The sequence below is a fragment of the Mobula birostris genome, chromosome 13 (genome assembly GCF_030028105.1).
Source record: "Mobula birostris isolate sMobBir1 chromosome 13, sMobBir1.hap1, whole genome shotgun sequence".
Lineage (NCBI taxonomy): Eukaryota > Metazoa > Chordata > Chondrichthyes > Myliobatiformes > Myliobatidae > Mobula > Mobula birostris.
Window position 1 is genome coordinate 81,487,582 of NC_092382.1, and position 10,889 is coordinate 81,498,470.

Sequence of the window (10,889 nt, forward strand, 5' to 3'; positions counted from 1 at the left end):
CCCAAAATGCGCAAAAATGAAAAGATTAAACAAAAAATAAACTTTTGTACAGGTGCTACAATTTTTGCAACCCTGAAGCTGTTCCGGGTCACATTTTACCCGTGCCCAATGCAATGGCTATTGGTGGTCTAATATTACGCGGAACCCCTGAAAAGGTCACAGGTGCCTTGACCCTGCCGCGAGATCTGCATCTGCACGCACGTGGTGAGCTGAGCATCCATATTAGTGACGGCAGATATGGAAGCAAGACGTGGATTTTGTGTTCAGGAGGTAATTGATCAGCTGTTCAAAGATGAACACTCAGACAGAGAAGTTTCAGGGCAGGAGGACTACCCGGAGGAAGACTCTGATTGCAGCCCCTCAGACGAAGATGACTCCGAGAGAGAGGAGGAGGAAGCAAGGGAGTCATTTATGTCCAAGGACAACAAGATCTGTTGGTCCTCACTTCCATATGAGGCTGCAGCCAGGATGGCAGTGGAAACTGTCATCCAAATGACTCCAGGACCCACAAGGCTGGCTGCAGCACATGCATTTGACATTTAATCTACTTTCCTGCTCTCCTGGGAAGCCAGCTGTGGGAGGCCCGGAGAGAAAGCAAGGCAAGCACGCCGTGTTGAACATGACAGAAGGGCTGGAAGGACACAACGTGACCTGCGACAACTTCCTCAAGTCTCATGAGCTTGGTCAGGTGCTCCTGAAGAAGAAAATCACAATGGTGGGTACTGTGAGGGGGAACAAGCCGCAGCTACCACCTGCTCTGACTGAAATTAGGGGGAGAGACGTCTTGTCTTCTAAGTTTGCGTCCACCCATGACACCACAGTTGTGTCGGAAATGGCAATGAAGAACAAGAATGTGATCCTCATGAGCACTTTACATAAGGCTGCAGAGGGAAGCGATCAGGGGGAGAGAAAACCAGCCATCATCCTGGACTACAATGCCAACAAAGGCGGGGTTGATAACCTTGACAAAGTCACAAACACATACAGCTGCAGGAGGAGAACAGCCTGCTGGTTTCTCGCGATATTTCATAACATCATTGATATTTCCACATACAATGCTTTTGTCATCTGGAGTGACCTGAGCCCTACCTGGAGGGCAAGCAAGAGGAACTGGAGGAGGTTCTTTTTGGAGGAGCTTGGAAAGGCCCTTGTGACTCCTTCTATGCAAAGGCGAGTACACCTACCCGCACAGCATTCTCAGCAGAAGTGGTAAGGACAGTGCAGCAACCTGAACTTGGCCCTGCTCAACAAGGCCTACAAGAGGCCAAGAAAAAGAGGGACAAAAGAGAAGGAGTTTCAACTTCTGCCCTGCAAAAAAAAAGGACTTCAAAACATCAACTACTTGCAGCAAATGTGGTAGACTCATATGCAAGGGCCACACGCGCAAGGTTTCCCGCTACTGCTTTCAATGCAAAGACTAGTTTGCAAATAGCAACTACATTGTTGTTTAGTTTGTTGGTTAAATGTTATTTAATGTTGAATTAATAGTTAATAGTTACAATTAAATAGTAGTTTGTAGGACCTTTTTATGATATGGCAGTGAACACAATGCTTGCTGGTTGTAATGGTTACAAACGGTAAAATAATTAAGGTTATATAATAAACCCCACAATTCCAGGATGTTCATGCCATTTTCAGTTTCAATAAAAATATATTTAGTTCCTTATGGCTGATATGCTTTCATGTCCGTTGTAAAATAGAACATTATATTGTGTTATAGTGTATGTTTTTTATCCAACGACGATTGCTGTAAAAACTACAAAAAATACAATGTCCCTCATCTCTGATACATTAATTAAGGTTTAATCACACTTTTATTCATGTCAGATAGGCTATTTTGACATTGTAAATAGATCGGTGGCTCAAAATTTAGTATAGACACTTGTTATAGGGGGATTCTTGGGCCAGGGTCAAAATTGACCCTGACCATACTGGGAAGGAATAAAATCTGAACAGTATGTAAGGGTTAAAGATAACACATTTCTTTAATATTTCAAGCAAGATTACTTTTTCATTTCATCTTTTACAGTTTCAAAGTAACAAAAAAGGAAAATTGCCCGAAACAAAAGTTTGGCACCCTGCATGGTCAGCACCTAGTAACACCCCCTTCGGTAGTATCACAGCTTGTAAACGCTTTCTACAGCCAGCTAAGAGTCTTTCAATTCTTGTTTGGGGGATTTTCGCCCATCCTTCCTTGCAAAAGGCTTCTAGTTCTGTGATATGCCTAGGTCGTCTTGCATACACTGCTCTTTCGAGGTCTATCCACAGATTTTCGATGATGTTTCGGTCAGGGGACTGTGATGGCCATGGTAAAACCTTCAGCTTGCTCCTCTTGAGGTAGTCCTTTGTGGATTCTGAGGTGTGTTTAGGATGATTATCCTGTTGTAGAAGCCATCCTCTTTCCATCTTCAGCTATTTTTTTTTTTTTTACAGACGGTGTGATGTTTGCTTCCAGAATTTGCTGTTATTTAATTGAATTTATTCTTCCCTTTACCAGTGAAATCTTCTCCGTGCCGCTGGCTGCAACGCAAGCCCAAAGCATGATCGATCCACCCTCGAGCTTAACAGTTGGAGAGGTGTTCTCTTCATGAAATTCTGCACTTTTTCTCCCCCTCATTATGGCCAAAACGTTCTATTTTAAATTCATCAGTCCACAGGACTTGTTTCCAAAATGCATCAGGCTTGTTTAGATGTTCCTTTGGAAACTGCTGACGTTGAATTTTGTGGTGAGGACGCAGGAAAGGTGTTTTTTTGGGATGACTCTTTCATGACGGACATATTTGAGCAGGTGTCGCTGCATAGCAGAACAGTGCACCACTACTCCAGAGTCTCCTAAATCTTCCTGAAGGTCTTTTGCAGTCAAACGGGGGTTTTGGTTTGCCTTTCTAGCAGTTCTCTCGGAAATTTTTCTTGGTCTTCCAGACTTCAACATGACTTCCACCGTTCCTGTTAACTGACATTTCTTAATTACTTTACGAACTGAGGAAACGGCTACCTGAATATGCTTTGCTATCCTCTTACAGCGTTCTCTTGCTTTGGGGGCATCATTTATTTTAATTTTCAGAGTGATAGGCAGCTGCTTAGAGGAGCCCATTGCTGCTGATTGTTGGGACAAGGTTTGCGGAGTCAGGGTATTTATAAAGCTTTGAAATTTGCGTCACATGGGCTTTTTCTAACGAGGACTGTGAATAAGTCCTAGCCCTGACAAGCTAATTAAGGTCTCAGACCTTGGTAAAAGTTATCTGACAGCTCAAATCTCTTGAACTGCTGAAACTTTTACATGGTGCACCTCCCTTCTTTCACTCTAAAATTGTACAAAACAAAAATACACTAATCTTGCTTAAAATGTTGAACAGAAAGTTTCATCTGTACTTTATGACTTTTGGAGATCAGTTCATCTTCTACTCATTTAAATATTCACAGTAACAGTAATCTTGACCAGGGGTGTCCAAACTTCTGCATGCTACTGTATCTATCTATCTATTCATCTGTCTGGCTGCCTGTCCGCTACTGTATGTTTTTGTCTGTTTGTCCCTCTAACTATATGTCGTTCATCTGCTGCTGTGTCAGATATTGCGAATTTGATCGAGCGGAATTCTCATGGAGATTATCAATGAGAAGCACTTGTGGAATTTGGGAAATGATTATTTTGTCAGTCTTACTGGACCGATGTACAAAGGCACGCTGAATGTCATGATCCATTAGCCAGCGGGTCGGTAGCTAGCAATCTCTCGCTCGGTGGCCCAGATTTAAGGGCATTGATGCTGTATTATTGGACGGACCTAGAGTGCAAAAGCTAGGTGAAGGTTCAAATCATCTGGCTGAGAAAATGAAGAGCTCTTTGCCCGAATGTGGCGTCTGGACATGCAAGTAACAACGTACAAAGAAAGATGCAAGAGAGGATGAAGATTAACATCAAATACCTTGCAGTTCCCAACAAAGGAAGAGCTCCAGCGTCATCTTCCCAACATAACAAAGGCTGCTATCGAAGTCTCGGCACTATATTTCGCCGGAGAATGGCTAGATGCCGCTGTTCCTTTAAGATTCAGATTCCAATTATTGCCTACCACCTTCATTCATGGAAAGTCTGTACTTAAAGTTCGCCTACTCACTACTCAGTGCTGACTTTTTCTCCAACATCCATAGCTCTGTGCTCACATTCGCATCATCATAAGGCTCCTCATTCCCATATCTCCCCATCTTTCCATCCCCACATCCGGTACAGTAGCAACTATTATGTACCCCTAGGGTGCACATTTTCTGTGGGCTCTCACTTTAAAACGTCGGGAGTAATGAGTAATGAGTAATGAGGAGGGAGGAGCTAGCGCAGCGCGCCGCGCGTGCGCAGCCCTCCAGTGAAAAATGATATTGTATCCGTTAAATAGGGGCCGTGACAATTCTGATTTGATGGAGACAGACGTGAAAATACATAGGAACATCTGGAGAAATTTCTGCAACGCCAGTTCTCTGCTGTTGTTTCTGCGCGATAGGGAATTTTCCGGAGGGAAGGCATCAAATCCCCGGCATTGCCTACTGTTGGCGACCGAGATTGAGGTCGAATCGTTCGGATAGAGATGACGCTCAGTACTCGGTGTCGGAGAGCTGATCGGAGGCTTGAAGTTTTCGGATGACTCAGAGTCGGACTGTGGTCGGGCACAGCAGGGAGAGTTTTTCTTCCCTCTGCCGTCTGCGTGAGATGTGGGACATTTGAAAGACTTTGAACTTTTTACTGTGCTCATGGACTTCTTCATCAAGTTATGGTATTGTTGCACTTTTGTAACTATATGTTATATTTATGTGGTTTTGTTAGATTTTTCAGTCTTGGTCTGTCCTGTGTTTTGTGATATCACACCGGAGGAAATATGGTATCATTTCTTAATGCATGCACTACTAAATGACAATAAAAGAGGACTGCCTGTCTTCATAATCTAACTTCTGGACAGCGAGCTGCTCCAGAGAGAGAGAGAGAGAGGAGAGAGAGAGAGAGAGAGAGAGAGAGAGAGAGGGAGGGAAGGAGAGAGAGGGAAAGGGAGAGGGAGAGAAAGAGAGAGAGGGGGTGGAGGTATTGGATGGACAATCGATGTTGTGGTGTTTATACGAACCCTAAAGCGTGTTTAGGCTTATACAAGGACGCTGCCTGCTTGTGAGCTCCTATAGAGAGAGCGAGAGCAACGAGCAGCTGGTGAGTTGTCATGGTGACCGAGGGCGGCATTGTTTGATGGACGGCTGGTGTTCAGAATGTTTGGATAAGTTCGCTGGTTGTTAGCCAAACACACGTGGTTTTGGACACTGGGTGAGCTTGTGTGCCCACAGAAGGGTGGGTTTTGGAGGATCGATCAGCAGCTCTCTCAGTGTGGAAAAGGAGTGACCGGTGGGAAGTTATCAGTGTGACAACTCTTGCCTGGGTTGATAGCTTTAGCACAGAAGACGGTCTCTTTTTTTGTGGTCACATTCGGTGACTTTAAAGGAAGAGAAGCGGGGAGTGGAAGGTTTGAAACAGAAGAAACCTAGTGACAAAGAGGTCACTGTTTGGACTCTCTCTCTAAGTAGCCCGTAAGGGTGAGTTTGAGTTCCATTCGAATGCGAAGGTGTGGTTATGACTTAGTTAATCCACAAGAGTGGGTTCTCTGGTGAGGGGAGTACCCTTGTGAATACCACTTGTGTGTTACCCTTGTTTGTGTGTGGTAGTTCACTGAAGAAAGGCACCCCTGTGGCCAATCAGTGTCGGAGTTATTTGTATGAAGTGGAAATGGATGAGTGGCTATCACGTTGTGTGTTTGGGGTTGGTTCCCTTGAAGAGGGTCCCCTTAGTGATAAACTACTACTGGTGATAATCCATACGTTGATTCTGTTAGAGTGTCCTGTGGCCACCACTTTGAGATGTCCCGTAGCTGAATTCGGGTGTGGTACCACTTTTGTTGAAATGATATTTGTTGAGATCACTGTCGGTGGTACTTCCTGTGCGGAGTGGAACAACGTCAGATATAAAACCTACTACTATTGTTATCTGTATTGCTGTCGTGGAATCTGTGGAATATCGACGTAATTGTCTTCTCATAACATTCGCCTTTTGGATTACAAACATCTCTGTCTCATCACCTATTCCGTGGATGAAATGAACTTTCGTACTTTATCATCTCAAGACTCTAAGCCTTGTTTCCCCCAAGCTCAATAGTTTGGGAGTTATATACTACACACACACAGACACACACAGACACACGCAGGCACACACAGACACACACAGACACACACACACACACACACACACACACACACACACACACACACACTCACACACACATATATACATACACATAACACTGTTAACTTTAGTTTATCTTGCTTAAGTTACTATAGTAAAAGTACATACTAATAAAATAGTGTTTTTAACAGCAATACCTGACTCGAGGTGTGCTCCATTTCTGCTGGTTCTTTAAATCCGTTACGGGGTACGTAACACAACTAACACCCCCCCCCCCCCCCGCCCCCGGCAATGAAGTATAGCCGCTGTCTCGCCTTCTTTTTAACTGCTTCGATATGTTGGGACGATGTCAAGTCCTCTGAGATCTTGACACCCAGGAACTTGAAACTGCTTCCTCTCTCCACTTCTGATCCCTCTATGAGGATTGGTATCTCTCTCCTTCCTGAAGTCCACAATAAGCTCTTTCGTCTTACCGACGTTCAGTGCAGGGTTGTTGCTGTGACACCACTCAACTAGTTGGCATATCTCGCCCCTGTAAGCCCTCTCGTATCCATCTGAGATTAGACCAACGATGTTTGCATCATCAGCAAATTTATGGGTGGTATTTGATGCGCACAGTTGATGACTCGATGTGCACGTAGATCTAGGGATGATCGAGTGATATGGACATGGTAGGACGGAGGGATTAGTGTTTGAGTGTCTTTCATTTGCTTTTTAGCTGAAATGGCAAAACATTGTGGGCCGAACGGCCTTTTCTCGTGCTGTATAACTTTATGCTCTATGATATCTTTACATTTCTTCCATTTTTTTCTTTCCAATATGAAAAACCACGTGTTTGCAGCGCTGGGCTCTAGTGGCGCAATCGGTTAGCGCGCGGTACTTATATGGCAGTACACGGCGGAGAAATGCCGAGGCAGTGAGTTCCAGCCTCACCTAGAGCACTTGTGATTTTAATGCTTAAAACGTCCAGGTGAGTGGGGGTTTCTCAAGCTGAGCATTCAGCTGAAATGTTACATTTGATTTTGTGCTTGTGAGAGGCCCTGCTTATTATTTGTATTTAACTTCGAATGTCAATCTGGACTCTGAGTATTGAGGAGTCTGATGGCTTGGGGGAAGTAACTGTTGCACATTCTGGTTGTGAGAGCCCGAATGCTTCAGTACCTTTTGCCGGATGGCAGGAGGGAGAAGACTTTGTATGAGGGCTACGTGGGGTCCTTCACAATACTGTTAGCTCTGCGGGTACAGCGTGTGGTGTAAATATCTGTAATAGCAGGAAGAGATACCCCGATGATATTCTCAGCTGACCTCACTATCGCCTGCAGGGTCTTGCGATCCGAGACGGTACAATTCCCGAACCAATCAGTGATGCAGCTGCTCAGGGTGATCTCGATACATCCTCTGTGGAATGTGGTGAACATGGGAGGGAAGCTATATGTCTAATCCGGCAAATTTGTGATAGGACGATGCGATGGAGCTTCAGTCTGACTCTGAAACGAGGAGTGTCTGATGGGACTGCGTCGAGGGACCTTCATGTTGTGTCTGATACGGGGAGTAGAAACATAGAAACATAGAAAATAGGTGCAGGAGTAGGCCATTTGGCCCTTCGAGCCTGCACCGCCATTCAGTACGATCATGGCTGATCATCCAACTCAGAACCCTGCACCTACCTTCTCTCCATACCCCCGAACCCTTTAGCCACAAGGACCGTATCTAATTCCCTCTTAAATATAGCCAATGAACTGGCCTCAACTGTTTTCTGTGGCAGAGAATTCTACAGATTCACCACTCTCTGTGTGAAGAAGTTTTTCCTCATCTCGGTCCTAAAAGGCTTCCCCTTTATTCTCAAACTGTGACCCCTCATTCTGGACTACCCCAAATTCGGAAACAATCTTCCTGCATCTAGCCTGTCCAATCCCTTTAGAGTTCTATACGTTTCAATGAGATCCCCCCTCAATCTTCTAAATTCCAGAGAGTACAAGCCTAGTCGATCCAGTCTTTCATGACATGTGTAGCCCCCCTGGCCACCCTCAGGGTCGCTCGGCTCGCTGTCGTCTAGGGAAACAGCCTCGGCCCCGCCAAACTGGGTAATTCGTTTGTGTGGATGCTGTGTGATGTACCCCACCCCACCCAAATAACAGACACTACACCAGATACAATTAGATGATTTACAGTTTATAGATATTACTGGAACTATATAATTAAAAGAGAATAAAATATAAAAGGAAAATAAAAGGCGCCACACTTATCAAAGTTCAATCTCTTCGTGCACAAAAACCGTTGGAGCTCAAGGACCTTCTTCTTCACCCTGCGACCCCCTCGGACCACCTCGACCGGCCGCCTGGGACCAACAACGGTGGTCAACCAGACGCTCCATACGAGTCCGTCTCCGTCTCCGTCTCCTCGCCGAACGTCCCGCTCGGGGTCCGACCCCGTTAGCGGACTCACAGCACCTGGTCCATCCTCTGTCTCGCTCTCCCGCCTTCTGCCCCAAAACCCCTCGCAAACAGTATCTTCAAATACACCAAAACCATAACAACTATCCCAATTGGTTAATAGCACCCTCTTATCACCCTCTAAACCGCAATAAACTGCTAGCGCAAACATTCTCAGCGTTAAAGCACAACAAAGCCGCATTCCCCAGATTAACATAACAAAAACGCCATTTTAATTAGCCTTCGCAGTAACATAAAAATCGAAACCCCCTTACACTTGAAAGTCCTGCCATCCCAGGAATCAATCTGGTGATCCTGCTTTGTATTCCCTTTATGGCAAGAATGTTTTTCCTCAGATTAGGGGACCAAGACTGCACACAATACTCCAAGTGTGGTCTCACCAAGGCCTTGAACAACCGCAGCAGTACCTTCCTGCTCCTGTACTCGAATCCTCTTGCTATGAATGTCAGCATACCATTCACCCTTTTCACCGCCTGCTGTACCTGCATACCCACTTTCAATGACTGGTGTATAATGACACCCAGGTCTCGTTGCACCTCCCCTTTTCCTAATCGGCCACCATTCAGATAATAATCTGTTTTCCTATTTTTGCCACCAAAGTGGATAACCTCACATTTATCCACATTAAATTGCATCTGCCATGAATTTTCCCACTCACCCAACCTATCCAAGTCACCCTGCATCCTCTTAGCATCCTCCTCACAGCTAACACTGCTGCCCAGCTTCGTGTCATCCGCAAACTTGGAGATGCTGCATTTAATTCCTTCGTCGAAGTCATTAATATATATTGTAAACAACTGGGGTCCCAGCACTGAGCCTTGCGGTACCCCACTAGTCACTGCCTGCCATTCTGAAAAGGTCCCGTTTATTCCCACTCGTTGCTTCCTGTCTGCCAAGCAATTCTCTATACACATCAATACCATACCCCCAATACCGTGTGCTTTAAGTTTGCACACTAATCTCCTGTGTGGGACCTTGTCAAAAGCCTTTTGAAAATCCAAATATACCACATCCACTGGTTCTCCCCTATCCACTCTACTAGTTACATCCTCAAGAATTTTTTTGAGATTCGTCAGACATGATTTTCCTTTCACAAATCCATGCTGACTTTGTCCGATCATTTCACCGCTTTCCAAATGTGCTGTTATCACATCTTTGATAACTGTCTCTAGCAGTTTCCACACCACCAATGTTAGGCTAACTGGTCTATAATTCCCTGGTTTCTCTCTCCCTCCTTTTTTTAAAAAGTGGGGTTACATTAGCCACCCTCCAATCCTCAGGAACTAGTCCAGAATCTAACGAGTTTTGAAAAATTATCACTAATGCATCCACTATTTCTTGGGCTACTTCCTTAAGCACTCTAGGATGCAGACCATCTGGCCCTGGGGATTTATCTGCCTTCAATCCCTTCAATTTACCTAACACCACTTCCCTACAAACATGTATTTCGCTCAGTTCCTCCATCTCACTGGACCCTCTGTCCCCTACTATTTCTGGAAGATTATTTATGTCCTCCTTAGTGAAGACAGAAGATGGGATGGTGGGGAGGGAGCTTCAATCTGTTTCTATCTCCTGTAGTGTTTGGCGGGACGGTGCGCAGGGAGTTTCACTCCGTCTCTGATGCGGGGAGTATGTGATGGGACGGTGTGAAAGCAGCTTCACTCTGTGTCTGAGCCGGTCTGTATGTGATGGGACGGTGTGGAGGGAGTTTCGCTGTGTCTAATCCCCAAAGCGTGTGATTGGACGGTGTGGCGGGAGCTTCACTGTGTGTCTGATTAGGGGATGTGTGTTGGGACAGTGTAGAGGGAGCTCCACTCTGTTTCTGCAGCCGGGATTGTTTGATGATATGGGGCGGAGGGAGCTTCACTGTTATTGACGCTGGCGTTGTGTGATGGCACGGCGTGATGTCATTGTGTGATGTCACGGTGTGGAGGGAGATCACCCCATGTTGATCGCTTCTGTTCCATTCCCCATCCCTCTCTTCTTCGCGACCTTTGTGGATACAGGTCAGATGTTATACAGTCTATGAACTTCCAATCTCTTTTGTCGTTTTTTGTCTGCCAGAGCACGGAGAGCGCGCAGGAAGATGGGGGCAGAAGAGTGCGAGTATCTGGGGTGCGAGTAGGGGATGGTCAGCCTGGATGGGGATGAGGAGTGAGGAGATCCTGGGAAGCAGATATTATCGGACTGACATCCCCCAGACTAGAGCTGAGACGCTGCTGTACCAGTGTGAG

General features: G+C 45.6%; 1 non-coding gene across 1 annotated transcript; it reads left to right on the forward strand.

The window, feature by feature from the left end:
• The first annotated feature begins 7,049 nt into the window (after nt 1-7,049).
• On the forward strand, nt 7,050-7,143 carry trnai-uau (transfer RNA isoleucine (anticodon UAU)). Its single transcript has 2 exons — nt 7,050-7,087; nt 7,108-7,143. It is a non-coding gene; the product is annotated as a tRNA-Ile (tRNA).
• Nucleotides 7,144-10,889: the final 3,746 nt, after the last annotated feature.